We start from the raw sequence: 19,117 nt of genomic DNA, 5'->3' as shown, positions 1-19,117 counted from the left end.
TCTGGGGTGGGCAAGCCACTGATGCTGCCAGAGCACCCCTCCTCTCCGGAGCCAAGAATGGCTGTGTTGCACCTTGCCTGCCTTCCTCTGTCCGTGGGCCTGAGCTGCTCTGCTGCCTTCGCCAGATTCAGCAAGATGAGACAAGGTCCAAATCAGGGATTCTGTTTGCAGCAATGCTAACACACCCCAGCTTTGGACTCTGCTGAGTCTAGGGACTTGGACATAAGCCCTTTGCAACATACCTGGGCTCCTCCTATGCTATTTTGATACAAGGATGGGGCATAATGATTTTCTTTTAGAGGGGAGCTGGCCTTGTTTGCTTCTCTGGGTGAGATGCTTTTCTCGGTCCGCCTCCATCCCATCAGGATTCGCACTCAGACCAGAGATATCAGCACTGAGCACGACACAAAAATGTGCAACAGAGAAATGTGTTAAAGAACATGTTGTTTTGGTAGGCATAGGAAATCAAGCTGTAGTCTCCCTCCTTCTCCATTTATGAAGGCTGTTCCTAAACCTTATCAAAGGCAGAAATAGAAGACTTTTTACGTGGCTGCTTGCCAACATTACTAATCAGGTTTTTAATTAGGGTTTTTTAAATTAAAAAATGAGGCCTAATTTAAGTCCAATTAACCGTGTACAAAGCAAACATTCTATGCCACGAAGAGAAGTGATTATATTTTCTGCTAATTATATAGAATTTACATGTGTATCCGTTTCCTAGAGGAAATGTCAGCTAGAAGCTTGATATGCTCACTTTTAATTTACTGTACTCAGACATCTTGCTTGATCTGCTCCAAAGAATGTTGCCTTTAGCAATGTGGATCTACATTGTTGTTGTTTTGATTACATCTGTAAAGCGGTCACACGTGCCATATTTCAGTGTCACCCCTACAAACCTCTGATACCAGAAGTACGCATTTCCCTGCTCCCTGCAATAAAATTGGAGGCATGCTTCACTCTTAAGCCTGAAGATGGTTCCAGTGGGAACATAAGAATTAGCTGCTCTAAGAGGTGCTCAGCTTCTTGTATTTTCTAAATGAGTTGGTGTTCTGACTGTGTGACCCCCTGATTTGGAAGGAGGGGAGCCCAGAGCAGAAATTTATGCAGAGTAGGTAATTTGGGCTGAAGCCCTGCATCAAAACAGTGTTTCAGTGATTCACTTAAAACCTAAGGTGTAGGTGCACCAAGCCAAGAACAGGGATGGGGAGACTGTGGCCCCCCAAATGTTGTTTGATGATGTTGCCCTTGACTGTTGGCTATGCTGGCTGGGTTTGATGGGAGTTGGTGCACAGCAACATCTGAAGGTCTTCAGGTTCCCCATCCCTGTTGATGCAAGGAAAAAAACAGGTCTAAAAGGAGAATTCTCTGGAGACCTAGATCCAGGTTTGGGGCACACACCCTTTGTTGATGTTTAAAATCTCCTGGTAGAGATTTAAAATCACAAAACACGCAACAAAGCAAAGCATGGAAATCTAGGCTGTTAGATCTTTAAAATATGCCCACGTGAGTACCAAAACTCCCCTCTTCCCTTAACATAGAAAAAGACCACACGTTTGGTTTACTTACAAAACCTCCAAAGGTCCGATGCATGTGCTTTCTCATACAGCATTCAGAAAAAGTTGCACAGGCAGGAAAACTTAGTTCAGTGGTGAAAGCTCCGAAATTATTGGTATCGTTCTGTGTGTGGGAAAGATGCCCCTCCTCTCTTTTTCTCACGTTCTTGCAAGATGAACCAAGGTGTTGATGTTGTGTTGGATCCACACAAGGAAAGACACAGAGTAGGCTGAGGTGATATTTTGTTAGCGCTATGTGTTGGTGGGGAAAGTTTTGTCGGGTTTTCTTTTTCAAAGCTAACTTTATTGTGCTCGCTTTCTCTCTTCTGCCTTGCAAACAAAAACAAACCACCTGTTGGGGAACAGCATTGGAAAGGTGGGTACACAATGTCAACGAGTAAGCTTGCTGTTATTGTACGGATATTTTTGAGCAGCCAAAAGTCCATGCGTACATTTGGGGGTGGGAAAAACTGGCAGCTATTCACAGCCTTTAGAGACGAAAAGCACGACAAAGAAATACATATGATTAGAAACAAGTTCAGGCTTTAAGGGGAATGTAGGAAGAAGAAGAAGAGTTTGGATTTGATATCCCGCTTTATCACTCCCCAAAGGAGTCTCAAAGCGGCTAACATTCTGCTTTCCCTTCCTCCCCCACAACAAACACTCTGTGAGGTGAGTGAGGCTGAAAGACTTCAGAGAAGTGTGACTGGCCCAAGGTCACCCAGCAGCTACATGTGGAGGAACGGATACGTGAACCTGGCTCACCAGATTACGAGTCTACCGCTCTTAACCACTACACCATACTGGCTCTCGACCCAAGTCAGACCATTTGTCCAGCTCTCTCAGTATTGTTTACACCAGAGCTGGGGAACCCATGGTCCTCCGGATGTGGCCACACTCTGACTCCCATCATTGACCATTGGCCATGCTAGTTGAGTCTGATGGGAGTAAGAGTCCAAGAACAACAGGACAGTCACAGGTTCCCCAGTCTTGGTTTACACTGACTGGGACCACAGCTGCGTTGTGTCCTGTTCCTTCTATCATACATGGAAGCGGTGGCGTAGCAGTTGCCCCGGGCACAGAATTCTTAGGGGTGCAAAATTTCAACACCTGGTGCTGCTTCAGTACAGCTGCATGCTTCCGGTGCTGGGGTCTGTTGAAAATGGTTTCTCCATGTGAACCAGGAAGTGACCTCTCCAGACAATGGAACAACTCTTCTTTTCTCTGTGACTGCAACCTCCGGGGTGGTGCAGGCACTGTTAGGCAGTTGAATGCATATGCATACAGTGTCAATTCCCCCCCTCCACGTGGCCCAGGGTGCCAGCAACCCATGTTACACCACTGCAAGGGAGAAATTTGGGCAGCTGTATCTTCTGTTAGTGCCAGATGCATCCAGAGAATTATTTCATCAAACAGTCACAGAATTTGATCGGATGGAGACGTAACTGCTCTTAAACAGTCCTGGCTTGACGTCACCAACAACATGCTATCTGGTGGGGCCCCTTATTTTAGTGGGCCCTCATGCTACAGGCTTACCTGGTGGCTGGGTCCAGGAAGCTGCCATTTTGAATTTCCCACAATGCCCTGGAGTGCCTGACATAGCATCCCTTTGGGGCATTGTGGGAATTTCAAATGCTGGTTTCCTACACCCAGAAGCTTGGAATGTATTTGTGCCAATAGGGCTCATCACAGCCCTGGCAGCTGCCTAACAGAACCGGGTGCTGATGACAGGCCTGCATTTCAATTTCCATATGGCAGTGTGTACATTTCTTCAGCTGTGTAAATACTGCGTTTGCTATGCTTGTAAAAATAAGAGAGAGCCACAGGACAGGGCCAGACAGGATAATTCTGTGTACTTTCTGGACTGGGCTTTAGCTCATTTGTATTAGAAATAGTTGATCTTTATTTTATTTCTTTCTCCAAGTCAGAGGACGAGAATGGAATTTTGATAACTCTTTCCAGATGTTCATGTGCTTGAATGTCAGCTTGCCTGGGATTATGGCAGGAGTGGCTAAGCTGTGACCCACCAGATCATAGAATTGGAAGGGACCCAATGATAATCTAGTCCAACCACCTAAAACGCAGGAATCCCAGCTAAAGCATCCATGACAGCTGGCCTTTGCTTAAAAACCTCCAAGGAAAGAGTCCACCACCTTCCAAGGGAGACCGTTCCACTGTCAAACAGCTCTTACTGTCAGGAAGTTTTTCCTGATGTTTTCCTGATGAATCTCCTTTCATATATATATATATATATATAATTTGTATTAAGTTTTCCATTTAACAATCCAATCATGTCACATTAATTAATCTGAATTATACCAATACATAACATAACATCCAAATATTTTGCCGATTTTAAAAAAAAATTCTTGGGGGTACCCATGCTTCGAGTTCAGAAAGGGTCCAATCATCTCATATTTCTGCTGCTTTGATGTTCACAAGTCCCATCTTTCCATCTCTTTGTTGTTATCCTTTACAAATCCCGTCTTCCAATCTTCTTGTTGTTATCGTTTTTCTTCTTAATTTCCTCTGAGTTGTTTCCACAAGCGAGTTGAAGCAAACATTATTATATTCCTGTGTGGATTTTCACGCTGATCCAAAAGTCCTATTCGGGCGGCAGGCGCCATTTCGGCAGTTCCGATGAAATACAGTCTAAGCGCCTGCTCATTAATTTTCCCAGACCAGTTGCTCCATAAATCAGCCTTTTCAGGGGAGTTTTTGCCAAATCAGACGTAGAATCCGAACATGATAACAGAACAGTGGCTCGCCTCCCGCTTTGACTGTAAATCTCGCAACAAAGTCTGTCTCATAATGGCGGGTCCCAATTAGAACTGCATCACCCAAAAGCCTTTCGTTTCCTTTCCAGATCTTCCGCAAAACAAAGCCTTTAGTTAATATTTTTATTTCCACACAATTTATTTTCCAGTCTCACTTGCTATCAGTCATGTGGTGGTTCTTCTAGGGGAGGGATTGTTAGGTAAATCATATTGAAGAAGAGAAAAGTCCCCCCCCTTTCCGTTCCATTTTAACATACCGACATAGCTGTGATTCTTTGATGTAGTCTTCCGTTCAGTCTCCTTTCTTGTAATTTAATTGGTTCAAGTTCTACCCTCTAGAGCAGGAGAAAGCAACCATGCTCCCTCTTCCATGTGGCTGTCATGACATGTCTTGTCATTGTTGGCCAGATGAGCCATTTGGTATTAGGCTTGCAGTCAGGTGGATATTCTCCATGGTAATAATAATAATAATAATAATAATAATAATAATAATAATAATAATAATAATTTATTATTTGTACCCCGCCCATCTGGCTGGGTTTCCCCAGCCACTCTGGGCGGCTTCCATAGAAACAAAAAAACACACTAAAATATCATACATTAAAAACTTCCCTGAACAGGGCTGCCTTAAGATGTCTTCTGAATGTTAGGTAGTTGTTTATCGTTTTGACATCTGATGGGAGGGCGTTCCACAGGGCGGGCGCCACTACCAAAAAGGCCCTCTGCCTGGTTCCCTGTAGCTTTGCTTCTCGCAATGAGGGAACCGCCAGAAGGCCCTCGGCGCTGGACCTCAGCGTCCGGGCAGAACGATGGGGGTGGAGACGCTCCTTCAGGTATACTGGGCCGAGGCCGTTTAGGACTTTAAAGGTCAACACCAGCACTTTGAATTGTGCTCGGAAACGTACTGGGAGCCAATGTAGGTCTTTCAAGACCGGTGTTATGTGGTCTCGGCGGCTGCCCCCAGTCACCAGTCTAGCTGCCGCATTCTGGATTAGCTGTAGTTTCCGAGTCACCTTCAAAGGTAGCGCCACGTAGAGCGCATTGCAGTAGTCTAAGCAGGAGATAACTAGAGCATGCACCACTCTGGTGAGACAGTCCACGGGCAGGTAGGGTCTCAGCCTGCGTACCAGGTGGAGTTGGTAGACAGCTGCCCTGGATACAGAATTAACCTGCGCCTCCATAGACAGCTGTGAGTCCAAAATGACTCACAGGCTACGCACCTGGTCCTTCAGGGGCACAGTTACCCTATTCAGGACCAGGGAGTCCTCCACACCAGCCCGCCCCCCGTCCTCCAAGAACAGTACTTCTGTCTTGTCAGGATTCAACCTCAATCCATTAGCCGCCATCCATCCTCCAACCGCCTCCAGGCAGTCACACAGGACCTTCACCGCCTTCACTGGTTCTGATTTGAAAGAGAGGTAGAGCTGGGTATCATCTGCATATTGATGGACACCCAGTCCAAACCCCCTGATGATCTCTCCCAGCGGCTTCATATAGATGTTAAAAAGCATGGGGGAGAGGACGGAACCCTGAGGCACCCCACAAGTGAGGGCCCAAGGGTCTGAACACTCATCCCCCCCCCACTTTCTGAACACTGCCCAGGAGGAAGGAGCGAAACCACTGTATAACAGTGCCCCCAGCTCCCAACCCCTCTAGACGGTCCAGAAGGATGTTATGGTCGATTGTATCAAAGGCCGCTGAGAGATCCAGCAGAACTAGGAAACAACTCTCACCTTTGTCCCTAGCTCGCCGGAGATCATCAACCAGTGCGACCAAGGCAGTTTCAGTCCCATGATGAGGCCTGAACCCCGATTGGAAGGGATCCAAATGGTCCGCATCCTCCAGGCGTGCCTGGAGTTGTTCAGCAACCACGCGCTCAATCACCTTGCCCAAGAATGGAAGATTTGAGACTGGGTGATAGTTGGCCATACTGGCCGGGTCTAAAGATGGTTTTTTTAAGAAGCGGTTTAATGACCGCCTCTTTCAGCAGATCTGGGAATGTTCCCTCATGGAGGGAAGCATTCACCACCCCGCAGAGCCCATCGCCCAGCCCTTCCCGGCTTGCTTTTATTAGCCAGGATGGGCAAGGATCAAGGAGACAGGTGGTTGGTTTCACGCGTCCAAGCAGCCTGTCCACATCCTCAGGGGTAACGGATTGAAATTGATTCCATGCAACTTGACCAGACAGAGCTCCAGCACTCTCCCGCCCCAGCCCTGCTCCCATGGTGGTGTCTAGCTCCTTCCGAATATGAGTGATTTTATCTGCAAAAAACTTTGCAAACTCATTGCAGGAGATCTTGGGGTCTTTACAAGGCCCCGGTGGTAAAGGTGGTTCCGTTAAATTGTGGACCACCTGAAAGAGTCTCCTGCTACTATTTTCTGCAGATGCAATAGAGGCGGTGAAGAAAGTCTTCTTCGCCGTCGCTATCGCCACTTGGTAGGCTCGACGTTGAGCTCTAACCTGTGTCCGGTCAGATTCGGAATGAGTTTTCTGCCACCGGCGCTCTAGCCGTCTCAGCGATTGTTTCATCGCCCTCAGCTCCGGGGAAAACCACGGGGCTGTCCGGGCTCCATGCCATCGGAGAGGGCGCTTCGGAGCCAGACAGTCGATAGCCCTGGTTAACTCCGCATTCCAGCGGGCCACCAGGGAATCAGCTGAAAGGCCATCAACATGGGATAAAGCATCCCCTACCACTCTCTGGAAACCATTTGGATCCATTAAGTGGTGGGGGCGGACCATCCAAATTGGTCCCACCTCCCTGCAGAGGGGAAGGGTCGCAGAGAAGTCCAGTTGCACCAGGAAGTGATCTGACCATGGCACTTCTTTGGTTTCACTTTTACTTAGTGTCAGATCACCCACGTCACTAGAGGTGAATACCAGGTCTAAGGCATGTCCATGACTATGAGTTGGGCCCAACTTATTCAGGGACAGCCCCATGGAGGCCATGCTTTCCACGAAGTCCCGAGCGGCCCCTTGTAAGGTCGTGTCGGCGTGGATGTTAAAATCCCCTAGGACAATACCGAGCAGGTCTCGAGCGCACAGAACATACAAAGGTTGCACACAAGATTTGCATACCCTCCAACATTTCTCCAATGAAAATAGGGACGTCCAACCATACCCGTCAATCTTTATCCAGTGAAAATAGGGATGTCCTAAGGAAAAGTGAGACATTCTGGGATCAAATCAGAAAACGGAACAGCTTCTGCAAATCTGGGACTGTCCCTAGAAAATAGGGAAACTTGGAGGGTCTACATTTTGTGAGATGGAAGACACACAATGGCCCAATTTGCACATAACATTAGGCCTAACAAGGCAACTGCATACCCTCCAACATTTCTCTGATGTAAATAGGGACGTCCTATTCCAGAATAATAATAAAGATGTTTTTTGTACCCCACCCATCTGACTGCGCTGTCACAGCCATTCTGGGTGGCTTCCAACATATATAAAAACATTACATTAAACATTAAAAAAAACCCTTCTCTATACAGGGCTGCCTTCAGATGTCTTCTAAAGGTTGAATACTTACTTACCTCCTTGGCTTGGGGGTCGCATAACTCCATACCCTCCATCATTTCTCTGATGAAAATAGGGACGTCCTAAGGAAAAACTGGATATTTTGGGACCAAATCAAAAACAGGATGGTTTCTGTAAATCTGGGAATGTACCTGGAAAATAGGGACGGTCTGCAACTGTGTGGTTGCAGTTGTTTTGCTTCTGCTCTTGTGCGCTGCCGCCATGCTCCTCTGAATGACTGAGGGCCAGGGGGCAACAACATTAGCTCTGTCAAACTACCTTCTGATAAATAATTAGATGATGTTTCTGGCCTAGGCGCTCTGAAATGAATGATTCGCAGCTGTGTTTTATTACTTAAAGGTGGAACTAGATGTTATGGGGGCAAAGGGAGTGTTCTCAATTGCACGAGCAAGAAGGGACTGGGGAGAAATGCAGTCCACACTTTAAGGCAGACCTTTCTAATTCATGCTCTCCAAAACAAAATGAATGGAAGCACAGCCATTCAGCCAACCTTCAAACCTTACTGAATTTTGCAATGTGCTTCTCCAGCCAACTAAGGTGTACGAAAAAAAAATGTGTGCACTGCTTTAAAGTGTGCTCAAAATATAGTGAAAATGGCATGCAAATGGGTGTAAAGTAGATTCCAATATATATTATATTTGGGGAAAACGTATATGACAGAATTGCATACATATAGGGGTATAAATAGGGATGCGGGTGGCGCTGTGGTGTAAACCACTGAGCCTTGGGCTTGCCGATCAGAAGGTTGCCGGTTCAAATCCCCGTGATAGGGTGAGCTCCCATTGCTCGGTCCCAGCTCCTGCCAACCTAGCAGTTTGAAAGCACGTCAAAGTGCAAGTCGATAGATAGGTACCGCTTTGGCGGGAAGGTAAACGGTGTTTCTGTGCACTGCTGTGGTTTTGCCAGAAGCGGCTTAGTCATGCTGGCCACATGACCTAGAAAAACTGTCTGTGGAGTGGACAAACAATGGCTCCCGGCCTGTAAAGCGAGATGAGCGCCGCAACCCCAGAGTCGTTCGCGACTGGACTTAACTGTCAGGGGTTCTTTACCTTTACCTTTTAGGGGTATATTAGGAGAAAGTCATACTAAAATGCTGAGACGTTTTCACAAGGACTTCTTTTAAAAAACAAAACGAGAAAACAGCCTTGACAGATGCACCTAGCCCTGTGCTAAACGCTGTTCCCACCTGCCAATTCTCCCAAGGAAAGACTCTCCAGCTTTGCAAAAAAAAAACCTTATTATTATTTGTCACAGCAAAGCTCTGGGAGAAGTAGCAAAAAAACAGCTACAGCAAAAAGCAAAACCCCAAAGCATTTGTAGGGGAGAATACGAAGGCATGGGGAGAATTTAGCACCTCTCACTGCGACTGTCACTTCTGTCCCTGCATTCATATGAACCAGAAGATGCGTGTTTAAAATGCACATGCTCACCTGCATAATGTGTACTATTACCCCAAGGCAATCGTTTAAAGGGGAAACACAGAGCATGAGAGACAGTGTGGGGTAGTGGTTAGAGCGTTGGACTTGGACCTGGGAGACCAGAGTTCAAATTCCCACTTGGCCATAAAGCTCTCTGAGTGACCTTGGGCCAGTCGCTCTCAGCCTAACCTACCTCACAGTGTCCTTTACCTTTACCTTTACCTTCAAGGTAAAACTCACAGGGTTGTTGTGAGGATTAAATGAGGAGGGGGAGAACCGTGCCTGCTACTTTGAGCTCCTTAAGAGAAAAAAAGGTGGGATGTTGATGCAATTAATAAAAAATAAGCAAACAAACAATTCTATCCATATTGTAAAGCTACACTGTGGCACACAGAAAAAACACCCTAACTGGACAGCATAGTTGGTTGCAAGTTACAATACGAAAAATGGGAATCAGTCCTCGAAGAGCGTCATGCTATGCTGACTGGTAAAGCACTGCATTATTGTGGCAGGAAATGCCAACATATATCCCCCAGTTGAAGAATGTTATTGATAGCCACAACATCACAAATGTCCCTGCTTAATGCAATTAACTCTGCTAGGCAGCATCTTAAAAAGCAGAGACATCACCTTGCCAGCAAAGGTCCGTACAGTTAAAGCTATGGTTTTCACAGTAGTGATGTATGGAAGTGAGAGCTGGACCATAAAGAAGGCTGATCGCTGAAGAGTTGATGCTTTTGAATTATGGTGCTGGAGGAGACTCTTGAGAGTCCCATGGACTGCAAGAAGATCAAACTTATCCATTCTGAAGGAAATCACCCCTGAGTGCTCATTGGAAGGACAGACCCTGAAGCTGAGGCTCCAATACTTTGGCCACCTCATGAGAAGAGAAGACTCCCTGGAAAAGACCCTGATGTTGGGAAAGATGGAGGGCACAAGGAGAAGGGGACGACAGAGGACGAGATGGTTGGACAGTGTTCTCGAAGCTACCAGCATGAGTTTGACCAAACTGCGGGAGGCAGTGGAAGACAGGAGTGCCTGGCGTGCTCTGGTCCATGGGGTCACGAAGAGTCGGACACTATTAAACGACTAAACAACAACAACAAAGTCCACTGAACGTTGCACAGGGGCTGTGGATAGGACTTCTGACAGTGTTTTGTGACTCTCGGCAGCCCGCACTGCAAACAAACAATTCAACTGTCTTTCAATGCTGCTAGCAAAAGGCTGTTTTGTGAGCTTCTCAAAAAGCCCACTCGCTACTTCAACTGGCTTTTACAAGAGACGTCCCTCGTGTTTTGAAGTGTTGGCTGCCAGCTCCACTCCAACATCTGGCTTGGTCCAGAGTCTCTACTCAAGAGATAGGGCTGTTAAGAGGCAAATATGACTCACTCTCCTTTCCATTTTCGAACTGACTAGCTTTGTCCTCTGTGTTTATCCTGGTCTGGTGAGCTCCTCACTGCTTGGATACCCTTCAACCGTTCCTTGTTAAGTGAATGTAAGTAACAGCTGATCGACACATCTGGTGGCTGCTTTTCTCTTGCAGAGTGCTGTATGTGGGCGGCATTCAGCTTAAAAGTTGCTCTGCAGCAGGATTTTCCAAACTTGAGTCCCCAGCTGTCTTTGGACTACAGTTCCCATCTTCTCTGACCACTGGTCTTGCTATCTAAGTTAGAGAAACACTAGTTTAGTCCAAGGGAACCATTTGCTGTGGCAAACGCCTACTGGGTCTCAAGTTCCATGGGGAGCTGAATGGTATTTTCCATCTTAAGTGCATTGGCCCGAGCTCTTCAACTGGCCTAATGAAAAATCTTTACACCTGCCCAGGAAAGCAGTTGCTAGTTCAATATGCAAATATTCCCCTTTCCTGTTTCCTTTCATATATAATTTTTATTAAACATTCTGTCTTACAATTGAAAATACTCATTATACATCCTTAATATATCAATGAATTCCATTCTTTTCTTTCCGTGACTCATTTTACATATCATAAAGCCCTGCATATTTTACAAAAACAATACCACTCCGTATTCCATTATTGCATCCGTCAAAACTTATTTACACCGCTGAATTTATCTTAAACCCTGCCAGCATTTTCAGCTGTACACAATTATTTCCCATATATTCAATAAACGTTTTCCAATCTTCTTTAAATGTTTGTCATTCTTGTTCTCTTATTCTATCTGTTAAGTCTGTGAGTTGTGCATATTCTGTCAACTTCAGTTGGCATTCTTCTTTGGTTGGGACCTCGCTCATTTTCCATTTTGGGGCTAACGAAACAAGTGCCACAGCAGTAGCATACATCAATAACCTTTTTGGACACCTGGGAAATTCTGTTTGAATTATCCCCAACAGAAAGGACTCTCCTGACCTGCAACCAGCCCAATTCTGAAAGTTAGTATTTGGCAGGTTTTTCTTCTCTGAGTCAGCGATATTTCTTGTATTTCTACGAAAACTCCCTGGGGGAAGGGAAAGCAAACCAGAGTGTGTCTGTATATAAGCCTATCAGAGCTGCAGATTGAATGTGGAGTAGCATAATTAATTGATCTTCACTAATGTGCCTTATCTGAAAGAGATATACCGGTATATATCTCTTGATGCAAAGCACTCCTGTTGTACTGATAACACACCACTAGGGTTGTGTGCAGAGGCCGCCAAGGATGCATTTGTAAACAGCTCTGTAGGAGGTCAATCCTCTTTATATAATTAGAAGCTAGGAGAAAAGCGATGACAAACCTAGACAGCATCTTAAAAAGCAGAGACATCGCCTTGCCGACAAAGGTCCGTATAGTTGAAGCCATTGTTTTTCCCAGTAATGATGTATGAAAGTGAGAGCTGAACCATAAAAAAGGCTGACCGCCGAAGAATTGATGCTTTTGAATTATGGTGCTGGAGGAGACTCTTGAGAGTCCCATGGACTGCAAGAAGATCAAACTTCTCCATTCTGAAGGAAATCAGCCCTGAGTGCTCACTGGAAGGACAGATCCTGAAGCTGAGGCTCCAATACTTTGGCCACCTCATGAGAAGAGAAGACTCCCTGGGAAAGACCCTGATGTTGGGAAAGATGGAGGGCACAAGGAGAAAGTGATGACAGAGGACGAGATGGTTGGATAGTGTTCTTGAAGCTACCAGCATGAGTTTGGCCAAACTGCGGGACGCAGTGGAAGACAGGAGTGCCTGGCATGCTCTGGTCCATGGGGTCACGAAGAGTCTGACACGACTAAACAACAACAACAACAACAACAACAACAACAACAACAACAACAACAAAAGAGAGGCTGGTTGCCTTCAGCTTCAGGTCTCAGTGCTGTTCTCTTGGTTCAAGCCCCATCTACTTCCATGACCTTTTCTGGTCAGTAGAGTGCTTTAAAGATCACTGTGCAATGGAAATGGCATTGATGTTAGCCTTTTGAGATACACGGAAGCAGCTGTGTGTTAGCAATGATTACCCTTGTTTGTGTTCTAAGCAGGTGTTAGAGGCCTGATCCTGACCGATGCTGATCATGCCAGTGAATCAGTGAATCAGTGATGACAGTGAATCAGTAATATCTTTTTTAGGGCACTTAGCACCAGCCATTGCAGAGTTACAACTCTTGATGCTCCTGCAAGTCTGAGAACCATCACATGAAAAGATACTTGATTTTTCCCGGGTCATAACTGAATGTGGCCACTTCATTCCTTGGTTTCACTGAAGTCTTATGACATTTTGGAAGCTCTCCAAAGACTGCATTACGCTGCCCAGAATAGTTCAAGAGCCCTTTGGGTGTATTCTAGACGAGGCAATCTAATGGATTTCTTCTAACTTTCTTTAAGGGGAAAAGGTCACTTTCACAGGGTTGAATGATAACCTTGCGGGAGCAAATGAAGGAAAGAAGACTGAAGCCATTGATGGGGTGAAATGGCAGGGGAGCTGGCATGAGAGATCATGAGATATGGAAATGCGAGAGGCAGTGTTGGGCGTGTAACAGGGGAGGAGAACTGCAGGCAGAACTGAACAGGTGGCAGAACTGAGGCTAGACGAAAGAGACCTGAATCAGCGAGAAAGGAAGATCAGAAAGGAAAGAATTCTATATACATCAAACCGGGAGAGAACAAGGCTACAAGCCCAAGCACGTTTACACACAGTGGTTACAGGTAGGTAGCCGTGTTGGTCTGCCGTAATCGAAACAAAAAAAAACAAAACCCTTCCAGTAGCACCTTAAAGGTAAAGGGACCCCTGACCATTAGGTCCAGTCGTGGCTGACTCTGGGGTTGCGGGGCTCATCTTGCTTTATTGGCCAAGGGAGCCGGCGTACAGCTTCTGGGTCATGTGACCAGCATGACTAAGCTGCTTCTGGCGAACCAGAGCAGCACACGGAAATGCCGTTTACCTTCCCGCCGGAGTGGTACCTATTTATCTACTTGCACTTTGACGTCCTTTTGAACTGCTAGGTTGACAGGAGCTGGGACCGAGCACCTTAGAGACCAACTAAGTTTGTTCTTGGTATGAGCTTTCGTGTGCATGCACACTTCTTCAGATACACTGAAACAGAAGTCACCAGACCCTAATATATAGTGAGAGGGAAGGGGTAATAAGACAGGTACTTTGAGATCTTGTACAGAATGTCCTGGGAGATTGAAGTGTTCTCCTACTGGTTTCTGTTTCTTGTGATTCCTGATATCAGATTTATGCCCATTTATCTATATTGGACAAACAGGCCAAACCCTACGCCAAAGGATAAATGGACCTAAATCTGATATCAGGAATCACAAGACACAGAAACCAGTAGAACACTTCAATCTCCCAGGACATTCTGTACAAGATCTCAAAGTACCTGCCTTATTACAAAAGATTTTCAGAAATAGATTGGAAAGAGAAGATGCTGAATTGCAACTTATTACCAAACTTAAAACCATGGAAAGAGCTAGTCTGAATAGAGACATTGGATTCTTATCTCATTATACATGTTATTGCTATTTTTAGCCATCTCACCCCTTGCTTTTTCCTGTAAGACCAATGGCAGTCGTTAACAGTTGTCAACAGGTTTACCACACCTATCAGCCAATCACCCATTCCCACCACCCTTCTGAGTAATACCCCACTCCACCCTCTCACTATATATAAGGGCCTGGTGACTTCTGTTTGAGTGTATCTGAAAAAGTGTGCATGCACACAAAAGCTCATACCAGTAACAAACTTAGCTGGTCTCTAAGTTGCTACTGGAAGGAATTTTTTTATTTTGTTACACACAGTGGGATCAGCTTCTGAGTCATGCATAAGATTATGTTGTAGGAGAACAAAGCAATACCTTTGCAGCAGGAGTTTAATGAACCTTTTTTCGTGTCTGCAATATACTGAAAAAGAAAGAGAAGAACCTAAGATATATTCTTAAGATTTTTATCCCAGCCTAGAGGCTCTCAAGGGGCAGTGAACACAACTGTATTGAAATGTGTGCATCACATAACAAATGTAATGTCAAAATCACAAACAGGAACGGCAAAAGCATGCCACAGCGGACACAACTGCACTGTAGAGCATACAAAAATGAGTCTTTGGAGCAGAGGCGGAGGCTCTGTGGTGCCCCAGATGTTGCTATGCTACAGTGCCCTCCAGATGTTGGGCTATAACTCCCATCAGTCCCAGCCAGTAGAGCTAGTGGCTAAGGATGATATACAGGGTTAGGACCTTTATACCTAAAATAGTGTCTCCATCCTCATCATCCAGCTTGGACACTGAGATCCAGCTCCAAGGGCCTTCTGGTGGTTCCCTCACTGTGAGAAGTGAAGCTACAGGGAACCAAGCAGAGGGCCTTCTCGGTAGTGGCACCTGCCTTGTGGAATGTCCTTCCTATATCAGGAAGTTTTTAATGTTTGATTTTTGGTTGTGTTTTTATGATGTTGAAAGCTGTTCAGAGTGGCTGGGGCAACCCAGTCAGATGGGTGGGGTATATTATGATTATAATTATTATGGTTGTATTCCAGCAACATCTGGAGGGAACTGTGTTGGGTATCTCCATGGTGCCATAATTCCCATCATCCCTTATCATGGTACTAATTCTTGTGTGTACAATTTAAAACCAATCCTGAACCCCCCCTACATTTCACCATCGCCATTTATTTGCATAATGCCTTTCCATCGTTAAACCATGTTTGTGTGTGTACACACACACCAAAATCCAGTCACAATATATAACATAGTTTTTGTGATTATAAACAATAAACCAGGGTTTCCCAAACTTGGGTCTCCAGCTGTTTTTGGAGAGGAGGAGGAGGAGGAAGCACTAGGCAGGTGACGGCTGATGGACATAGTGTCTTTAGAAAGCATTCCAGACTCCCTCTCACCCAGAACCTGGCGAGCCTTGAAAGTAGGAGAGCAAAGAGCTCAAAGGCAGAAGGCACCTAGCAGCACCCATAGGAGAGACAATGAGAATGATGAATGAGGAAGTGGGAGAGATGGGGGTAGGGTGGATAGGACAACACCATTATCCAAGAGGCTGGGTTCTATAGCCTCTCTCTGTAAATACTGAATAGAAAACGGAAGGCAAGAAACATTTCCTTGTCTTTGTACGTTCCTGGGCAACCAGCCGTGAGTCGCTGGCAGCAGCATGACCCAAGGTGATGAGAGTCTAGTGTGGCTCTTTTCTTCTGCGTCATGGCATTGTTTGTTGTGCACTGGATCCTGAGAATCTGATGGAGATTCAATAGGCACACATGGCGCCCCCCTTTTTCGCCTGTCCCATGCTAGGAAGTCTGCTGAATGTGCCTTACCTTCCACATTGACGTTAAAACTGTGTTGCATGGTTGGTGGCCGGATGTAGAAGTTGAACAAGGAAAACCAACATCAACTCAAGCTTAGCTGGACTCATGGGAAGTGATGCATGAGTTTGAATGGCTCACCTGACTCATGTCCTCATAGGTGACTATTCCCAACAATCCCAGTAATTATGGTCTTGGGACATAGTTGTGCTGTTGACCTCTCACCTGCTGGTTTCCCTGTTGAACTCATCCAACAAGTTCTGTAAGTCCTCTTCCTCTTGCCCTTGGGTGCCATTCAATCCTGGCGCTGGGTGCAAGGGAAGAAAGCTCAGTTACAGGAAAAGGAAATGCTCAGATTTTAAATATTGGCATTGAGCTGGAAAAGGAAACAACACCCAATGAAAAGAAGGGAGCATCTTATATAACAGTATTGCACATCTCTGGAAGTGCCCATATTTTATCCTTCTGTTGTAGAGCTACCGATGGCTCGGGCAAGAAAATAACTGACTGGAAACTGAGACGCAAGGGAAGATAATACACTGTGTTTTGGAGGGGAAATGGTTTGAATAGGAAAGATTATATACACATCCACAACCCTCTTCCATATGAGAACCTCACAGGGAAAGAGTTTTCTCTTTGCTGAAAGGATATGTTAGTAAGGTCAACTGGTTAAGTCCAGTTTAATTTGACTATGGCTTTCAGGCCAAGGGAGCCGGCGATTGTCCACAGACAATTCCAGGTCATGTGGTCAGCAGGACTAAATTGCTTCTGGCATACGAAACACCGTGACGAGTACCAGAATTCACGAAAATGGTTTACCTTCCCGCCACAGTAGTACCTATTTATCTACTCGTGCTGGTATGTTTTTGAACTGCTAGGTTGGGAGGAGCTGGGACAAAGCAGCAATCAATTGTATATAGCCAGGCCTTACATTACAGCTGCATCTGTTCCAACTCTACAGACAGGGATTCTCACTTAAGAGATCTACAGCAAACATTTTTGGAACTAAAATATCCGCCTGATGAAGTTAAACAACAGATCAACAAAGCCAGACTGATACCCAGAGAGAACTTGCTGCAAGACAAACCCCAAAGAGAAAATAACAGAACATCACTAGCAATCACATACAGCTCCCAAGTTAAAATAAAAAAATTCCTTCCAGTAGCACCTTAAAGACCAACTAAGTTAGTTCTTGGTATGAGCTTTCGTGTGCATGCACACTTCTTCAGATACCTTCAGATACCATGCACACGAAAGCTCATACCAAGAACTAACTTAGTTGGTCTTTAAGGTGCTACTGGAAGGAATTTTTTTATTTTGACTATGGCAGACCAACACGGCTACCTATCTGTAACTAGCTCCCAAGTTAAAACAGTTCAATGCATCATCAGAGATTTACAACCTCTCCTAGACAATGACAGTTCTCTTTCTCAAGCTCTGGGAGGAAGACCTTTCATTGCCTACAAACGGCCACCCAATCTTAAACAACTCCCTCACCCACAATAATACAGCAACCAGACTTAACATGGACACTGGTACCAGAGCCTGCATTAAACCCAGATGCCAACTTTGCTGCCACATACACCCAGACAACACCATCACTGAACCAAACAACATCAAACATACCATCTCAGGCCTATTTAATTGCTCATCTTATAGCATTGTGTATGCCATCAAATGCCAACAGTGCCCTTCAGCTCTCTATATTGGACAAACAGGCCAAACCCTACGCCAAAGGATAAATGGACATAAATCTGACATCAGGAATCACAAGACACAGAAACCAGTAGAACACTAGGAGAATCTCCCAGGACATTCAATACAGTATCTCAAAGCCGCTGTCTTATTACAAAAGAATTTCAGAAATAGACTTGAAAGAGAAGTTGCTGAATTACAACTTATTACTAAACTGAAAACTATGGAGAGACCTGGTCTGAATAGAGATATTAGATTCTTGTCGCATTACACATGCTAAAGCTATTTTTGGTCATCTGCATAATATCCCATGCTTTTTCCTGTAGAACTAATTGCAGTCATTAACAGTCGTCAACAGGTTTACCATACCCATTGAGTCAATCACCCACCTCCCACTACCCTTCTGAGAAAAACCTCACCCCACCCTCCCACTATATATAAGGGTCTGGTGACTTCCGTTTCAGTGTATCTGAAGGAGTGTGCATGCAAACAAAAGCTTACACCCAGAACAAACTCAGTTGGTCTCTAAGGTGCTACTGGACAATTTTTTTATTTTTTTTTAAATTTTTAAATTTATTTCGACTTCGTCAGACCAACATGGCTACCTACCTGAATATAAAAGCAGCAGGAGTTCACTCCATTGCATGGGTTCGAACTGCCGACCTTACAATCAGCAGGCCCAAGAGACTCAGTAGTTTAGACCACAGCGCCACCCGTGTCTTTAGTATGTCCCTACTAACAGCGTGGGTGGCTTCTGATGCAACAGCGTTACTAACAATGTTAGTAACACTGTTGCATCAGAAGCCACCAATCACTAGCTTAATCTCACGTCTATTTCCATGTCTAGCAACCAACACAACTTGCTCTAAGGAAATAGGTGAAGCTTACCTTCCTCTTCCAGGCCCTGAAGCAAAGACTCCAGAACAGATGGGGACACAGTGCTGAGCAATAGCCAGTGCAGCAACTGTTTGGAACTATAAATAAATGCAAGCAGAAAAAAACAAAACAGGAAGGGAGGAGGGAGGGAGGGAAAGAAGAGCAGGTCAACGTCAACCAAGGGTGAATCCAGACCGACATTATTTTCAATCACATACTGAAAATTCAGGGTGGGGAGTGACCGTTTATTGGAAAGTCTTGTATAGCATCAAGGCCACTTCCCCGAAATACCACTTTTTATTTGGGCAGTAAGGAAAGTGATGGGGAAATGTGCCATGAAGTGTGTGACAACACTGGCTTTTACCCATCATCTAACCTTCCAGCAAACAAATCGGAATGGCTGCTCAAGGAACGGGTTGTTCAGAAATGCCACAAGAAGGGAAGTTTAGGCTGGCACTCGCTCAGTTATAGTCTGTTCTTATGGCCACATTTTCATATGCATTCCCATCATCTGATGGTTGTCTCACG

At 45.3% G+C, this 19,117-nt stretch overlaps 1 long non-coding RNA gene across 3 annotated transcripts; it reads right to left on the bottom strand.

The window, feature by feature from the left end:
- Positions 1-7,343: 7,343 nt before the first annotated feature.
- Positions 7,344-18,647, bottom strand: LOC309526698. Of its 3 annotated transcripts, none has more exons than XR_014216854.1 (5): positions 18,602-18,647; positions 16,244-16,394; positions 14,572-14,607; positions 7,861-7,930; positions 7,344-7,483 (listed from the first exon to the last, which is right to left on the bottom strand). It is a non-coding gene; the product is annotated as an uncharacterized lncRNA (long non-coding RNA). The 3 variants fall into 3 exon arrangements; XR_014216856.1 differs by lacking the exon at positions 18,602-18,647 and adding an exon at positions 18,323-18,413; XR_014216855.1 differs by lacking the exon at positions 7,344-7,483 and having other exon boundaries at positions 7,600-7,941.
- Positions 18,648-19,117: the final 470 nt, after the last annotated feature.

The sequence above is a fragment of the Podarcis vaucheri genome, assembly GCF_965113315.1.
Source record: "Podarcis vaucheri genome assembly, chromosome: 2".
Lineage (NCBI taxonomy): Eukaryota > Metazoa > Chordata > Lepidosauria > Squamata > Lacertidae > Podarcis > Podarcis vaucheri.
This window is presented reverse-complemented; position numbering and strand designations above follow the sequence as displayed.